A 7398-nucleotide genomic window follows, 5' to 3' on the forward strand; every position below is an offset into this window, starting at 1 on the left:
TCAGCAGAGCATTGCTGGGAAATCTCATCTGTAATCTCACGACATCGTAGGGAAAGGCCTTTTCCTCCCCTGAGATGATGTGCATGGTCACATGTCCTAATCACATGTGCCAGAGTTCCAGGAAGTAAAGGGAGGTATATTAAAGGAGAACTATGAGGTGAGTGCTTTTCACTCACCTCATAGTTCTAGCCGACCTGTGACAAAGACTGTCACAGGTCGGCTCAGTAGATCGGGAGGTGAGCGAACACATACTGGGGTTCGCTCACCTCTCCATCCTGTCACGGCTCTCTGCCGTGACAGGGGAGGGGCTGGATTCCCCCCTTCCTGCTCCGACCCGCCAGCGCTGACTGGCGGAACGGACGGGGGAGGGGGCAGGTACAGCTGGCTCTGCCTCAAGATAGGCAGAGCCAGCTGTCAGTCACGCAGCTGGGCGGATCCCGGAACGATTATCGGGATCCGCTTCAGCGCCTCAGTATACCGCGAGCAGCTGCTCGCGGCATACTGCGGCGTCTCAGTATACCGCGAGCTACAGCTCGCGGTACACTGAGCCTAGGGTGATGGGGAGGACGCTAGTTTGTTTCCTCCCGTTACCCTAAGGAGAACTATGGTGAAAAGACTTAACCCCATAGTTCTCCTTTAATCGGTCCTTAGTAAAAATGGCCACCGTGAGAAGAATGGGGAAGAAAAGAGAAATAAGGTTTGCAGAGAATACAAAGCCGGCAAACATCTAGAAGTATCTATTTGTAGATTGTCATTACTAAACATTTCTAAAGGGTCTTATTTAATTATAAGGGTAAAGGGTTGATTTCCCCTCATTTCCCGATACTATAGAAAATCTTTCAAACGGGCACACAGACGCAAAGGTGGTTGTAGTAAAGTGGGGAAGGGTAAGAACTTCCGCCATTGTTTAAAGCTGCCCATACACCTTGCGAATATTGGACGACGCTTTTCCTCTGATGATCGAACCGGCGTATGATTTTATTACAGTGGCCCCATCCTGCCCCGATTATCGCAAGGTTGGATCAGCAGTAATTAGAAGAAAGCACCTGGACAAATTGTGGTAATTGCCCACACGTATTTTTGTCTGCGCATGAGCAGTGTTAATCGTACAAATTTTGACGTACGGAAACCCCACCAACCTTGCGCAAATCGTGTGATCGACCGAAGTTTTCTAGCCTGCTGGTTAGTCAGAAGTTGATCGATTGTACAGTATGTGCGGTTGTACACTGCCCACCGTACGAATACCGGACGAAAACGCGATCGCATACGTATTTCGTAAGGTGCATGGGCAGCTTTAGTTGATGTTTATTCCTGCAACAGTTGCTTCCCCAATTTCTTGTGCAGGAGTGATAGAAACATGAAGTGTGAGGAAAATGTCCCCAATGGGGTCACAGACAAGCCAACTTCCTGCACTCTATCCAAAACGATATATATATATATATATAAAATAAATTCTTCTGCCTAAATTGGGCCGGCATAAAACCTATTTATAAATGAGTCAGTGAACTGAAGGGTGTTTTGTATATTTGCCTGGCCTTGTTGTATGAACAAAGTATCACACACCCTGAAGTAATGACACGGCACAAAGTTTACACAGAAAATTAAGCCAACGCGTCCCAGAGCAGAGGCGGGCCAAAGTCATCACTATGCAAAATGTATACAAAACATCCGACCCACCTTGGCAAAATCTGACTTTTCGAATGATTCACTATAATGTCAGGCAGCTATTCTTCCATTGCTGACTATTTCAGGTTTCAGAGGCTCCATCTAGTGTCCAACAAACGCTCCAGTCATTTAAATTGTAGCCTCACTGTATGTAATAAAGATGTCAAAAAAAAATGATATATAGATATGTCTATCTATATAGATATAGATATATATCTATATATAATTTTTTTGGCATCTTTATTACTATCTATCTATATACAGTGATACCTTGGTTTACGAGCATAATTCGTTCCGGCAGCATGCTTGTAATCCAAAGCGCTTGTATATCAAAGCGAATTTCCTCATAGGAAATAATGGAAATTCAGATGATTTGTTCCACAAACCAAAAATATTCATATAACAATGATTACAATACTGTAATATAATACTGTACAAAATATAAAGAAAAATAAACCAATTACCGGTTACCTTCGTGGCCGGTGTGAGGGGGACGAGAGAGAGGAGGATTATTGTGTAGGACGACTTCACTATCACTAGCGGAATCACTGCTATCTCTTGACTCAATGGAATCTTTTTCATTTCGTGAAACCTTAAGAAGGAATCTATTCAATGTGACATTGCATTGTCGTTAAAGAGACTCATCGCTCGCACAGCTACAACCTTATTCGGGTGGCGCTTTTCTACAAAATTTTGCTCTTATAGCAAGACATTGCTTGTATATCAAGGCAAACTTTTCCAGAAATGTTTGCTTGTCTTGCAAAACACTCCAAGTTACTTGTAAACCAAGGTATTACTGTATATCTATATATCTATATATATATCTTATGAAACTCGCATGAGAGCTCCAAATGTCCTCTAGAAACTGCTGTCCAGCTGCAGAAAGGGACATTAGGGATATGACTTTACCCCAAGCTAGAGTTTCTAGCACGGTGGGTATTATCAATCACGCACCATTGGCTCATTGATCAATAGTCCAGGGATAGCGATTGATTCCTAAAACACATGTAGTCGTATCACATACGATTACATGCGGCGTGCCGGTGTTCAGATGCAGTGGCCGTCACCCAGTCATTAACTTAAATGGGTGACAGCTGACGCTTGTAAAACAGCAGACTATGGATTCCCACTTGCAAGTTCCTGATGCAGAAATCCCTAATCGCACCTAAATTATAGGTGTGAATGGAGTCTAAAGACAATGAAATGCGCCCATATGTCAGTCTAAATAAGTGCCAAATCCAGTACTATGTGACGGATAATGTAAACAAAAACCTTCCTTTACGTTCCCTGAGCCAAGTCCTCCTTCATTAGTATCTCACACGCTCCCCCTCTCAGACACTGCAGCTCACAGTGGAAGGTCTCAGCAACAGAGGCAGTGCTGTCGTCCAGAGTGGGCAGCGCTAGGTGTGGCCAGGAGCTGATTGACAAGCTACAGGCTAGTGAATCTGCAGTGACAATGCCGATAGCCAAATCCCCTGCAATGCCTTCTCCGTAGTGAATGCCGACACAGCCTACATTACAGTGACAACTCTGCTCTGAATTCAGAAGCAGTGCAGCATTGTCACCACATCACAGGAAGCTGTGGAATTCACTGGCAGGATTTGTGAGACTTTGTAGGCTAAGAAAGAGAAAACTGGAAGTGTAGATAGAGTTATAATTAAAGGGTAAGTTCACTCGCAGAAAAAAAAAAAGAAGGTACAAGTACCTTCTTTTTGCAATACACGACGCGCGGCTGTTTTAGTGTTCAGAAGCACAGGCGGAATAGCTGCGGGAAACCGCGCGATCCGCCCGGTGCGGCTGTGATGCCATTCGAAAATAATGGCACCCACAGCGCGATCAGTTCACACCTAGGCGACTCCTGACCGTGCAAGATTGCCACGCGGTGAGGTGTTGCCTAGGTGTGAACCTAGACTCAGCGTGCGGCTGAAGTGAACAAGCCCTAAAAAGTTAAAAAGAGCAAATACCTAAAATCTAGAAAGTGAGACGATTATTAACAATCGGTGCCATAAGCACTGACAGTCTGCAGAGTGCCATCATCAAAGGTGATCAGAATTCAGGTCACTGAGGTTACATCAGTAAAAGGGAACCGCAACTGTGTGCAATAGGTTACTGCACATCGCAATGCTCATTATAGAATAAGTCTCATTAGCTTAGATCCTTCAGCTGCCTCCTTTCCTGACACAAGACGTAGGAAGTCACGTACACAATAGGATAAGCCAATGACTCTGGCAGGTGTACAATACAAAGACAGCGACATCCCCGCAGTGTCTGATCCCACAGGCCTTTGTATGGAGATCTGATGCAGATCACACACACACGGCTGATTACACACACACACTAATACCTGTACCTGCACCCATGACTGATTACACACACACTAATACCTGTACCTGCACCCATGAATGATTACACACACACACTAATACCTGTACCTGCACCCATGACTGATTACACACACACTAATACCTGTACCTGCACCCATGGCTGATTACACACACACACACACTAATACCTGTACCTGAACCCAAGGCTGATTACACACACACACACTAATACCTGTACCTGCACCCAAGGCTGATTACACACACACACACACACACTAATACCTGTACCCATGGCTGATACACACACACACACTAATACCTGTACCCATGGCTGATACACACACACACACTAATACCTGCACCCATGGCTGATACACTAATACCTGCACCCATGGCTGATTACACACACACACACCTGCACCCATGGCTGATAACACACACACACTAATACCTGTACCCATGGCTGATAACACACACACACACACACACTAATACCTGTACCTGCACCCATGACTGATTACACACACACCTGCACCCATGGCTGATAACACACACACACACACACTAATACCTGTACCCATGGCTGATACACACACACACACATACCTTTACCCATGGCTGAAAGACACTCAGAAACATACCTGTACCCATGGCTGATACACACACACACACACTAATACCTGTACCCATGGCTGATACACACACACACACACACTAATACCTGCACCCATGGCTGATTACACACACACACACCTGCACCCATGGCTGATAACACACACACACACCTGCACCCATGGCTGATAACACACACACACACTAATACCTGTACCTGCACCCATGACTGATTACACACACACCTGCACCCATGGCTGATAACACACACACACACACACACTAATACCTGTACCTGCACCCATGGCTGATAACACACACACACACACACTAATACCTGCACCCATGGCTGATACACACACTAATACCTGTACCTGCACCCATGACTGATTACACACACACACACACACCTGTGCCCATGGCTGACTGGCTTTTTTGTTTCAAGTCTTTGTGTAGAAGGAAACAAAAACACATTATTAATAATTGAAGTACAATGGAGCAAATCATGCAAAGCGTGAGCTTTCCATACCCATCATCTAGTACACGTACATATGCACATACTAGATGCAGACTTGTCTGATCCGGGAGAACCGTTCATAAGTCCCAACTACTTCATGTGTGATCCTTTGCAAACCAAAACACACATTGAGTTGAGTAAAAAGACACTGGGGGGGAATCAAAACTGGAGCAGATTTGCCCATGGCAACCAGCTTCTCTCTCTCATTTTCAAATCTTACCTGAGGAAATTTAAAAAAGAGAAGCTGATTGGTTACCATGGGCAACTGCTCCAGTTTTGATAAATTCCCCCCACTCTCCTCACTGCTAGAGCCGGCGTGGGACACTGCAGCTGTGCCACACTGGCAATATACTGAGAGCTGAGCGATGATGCTACCACTGATTGCTCAGCTCACGGACTGTCAGTCACTGCTCCCTGCAGGGATTCCCATCTCTGTTCCTTCAGTGCTCATTGGGGGAACTGGGAGGGAAGGGGCAGGGAAAGCCAGCTCTGGCTCTAGAGAGGCCCCCTATGTGATAAGCACAGAGTAAGTGACAGGTCCTCTTTATTAGACACAGAGGGGATTTATAAAAACTGGAGCAGACAAAATCTGGAGCAGCTGTGCACGGCAACCAATTAGCTTCCATCTTTCATTTTCAAATCTTAACTGAACAAACTAATGAGAAACTGATTGGTTGCCATGGGCAACTGCTCCAGATTCTGTCTCCTCCAGTTCTGATAAATCCCCCCCATAGTGTCACCTATTGACCCCACTGAAGCTCAGATCGTGCTTTCACCAGCAGACAGTCTGCATCCAAATGTGTGCACCCGGAACTGAATGGATGTGCGGGTTCGGGTCAGCGTGTAGCCACGCCCTGTCATCAGGATGTACAGGTGATTGCATGCAGTTACAGGATGCACGTCCCTCTGGGAGCTGGTCTCTGCATGGACGCATGACTTATGGATGTGAAATACCTAGTGAATGAGGCCTTAGGTCTACTCTAATGCATTTACAAAAGCTACCAAGACTTTTCCCCGAAAGTAAGACCTACCCCGAAAGTAAGACCTAGCACTATCTTCAGAGATTTCTGTAATATAAGACCTGCCCCGGAAATAAGACCTAGTTCAGCTTTTGCCTCAGCTTTTACGGTACATAGAAAGCTGCCGCTGAAAACTACATTTCCCAGCAGGCAGCAGCATGGCCAGTGGGGTCGGAGTGAGGTCAGGTGAGGTGAGGGAACATCTGACCGGTCCGTGCGACGAGGTGGCTCCCTGGAGGGCATTAGAGAGGAGAGCTCCAAGGCAGCTGCAGCCTTCAGGTACCGTGTGCTGTACAGTACATTCCATATCTCTGCTCTGTGTGACACCTGTGTGCCTCGGCTTCCGCAGCATATTTTATCTCTATTTAAATTATGGTAGAAAAAAAAAGTATGTGGAGGGGCTGCTCAATGGAGAGGAAAAAAAAATAAGACCTAGTGTGTTTTTTTGGGGGGGAAAAAATATAAGACAGTGTCTTATTTTCGGGGGAAACCGGTAACTTCGCTGTGAAGACTAAAATAGTTGTTCAGACGCACAGGTACTGAGGACCCTCAAGTCATTCAGAGATATAGATGACGCACAGGCCATGCACTGCTCTATACGGTAGCAGCTGCTGGGATAGTTCAGTTAGTGGAACTCTCATCACAACAATAGCAATTTATGAAAACTGGAGCAGTTGCCCATGGCAACCAATCAGTTTCTCTCATTTTCAAAGCTTAACTGAACAAACTAAAAGAGAAGCTGATTGGTTGCCATAAACAACTGCTCCAGATTCGGTCTGCTCCAGTATTCATACATGTTGTATATGTAAACAAAACAAAAAACACAGGAAATGGAGATACACAAACACGCGGATGTAAACATTGTCCAACCTGTCAGGTTTCTATTTAAAGAATCAGATAATTATTTAAATAGAAATAAACAGGTCAGACAGGTGGCATCGCCACACCCTTCCCCAGCAGAACTCTGTCTATAGATAATTCTATGTGTTCTATATCCCCCCCAGAACACAGCAAACGCCCCCTCCCCCATGTACAGTCTGTATAAAGTAGTATCACCTTTCCCCTCCAAGACACAGGGATGCCATATGTCCGGCTTCCAACATCCCAGACATTACATGAGAAAAGTCACCCTACCAACAGACAGGGGATACAGGTTTCAGCTGTCCTCATGTTACACAAGCAGCAGCATCCCCGCACCCCCCAGGGGGCACAGTGCTCCACATCCCTCCAAAAACAGAGATGGCAAATGTTCAGCTACCAA

The 7398-nt window shown here is 45.6% G+C and overlaps 1 protein-coding gene across 2 annotated transcripts in view; it reads right to left on the minus strand.

The window, feature by feature from the left end:
• Positions 1 to 7398, minus strand: part of USP19 (ubiquitin specific peptidase 19) — a 78684-nt gene that overhangs the window by 70227 nt on the left and 1059 nt on the right. The window lies entirely within an intron of this gene.

Source organism: Nanorana parkeri, unplaced genomic scaffold, assembly GCF_000935625.1.
Source record: "Nanorana parkeri isolate BGI_ZX_2015 unplaced genomic scaffold, ASM93562v1 scaffold56, whole genome shotgun sequence".
NCBI lineage: Eukaryota > Metazoa > Chordata > Amphibia > Anura > Dicroglossidae > Nanorana > Nanorana parkeri.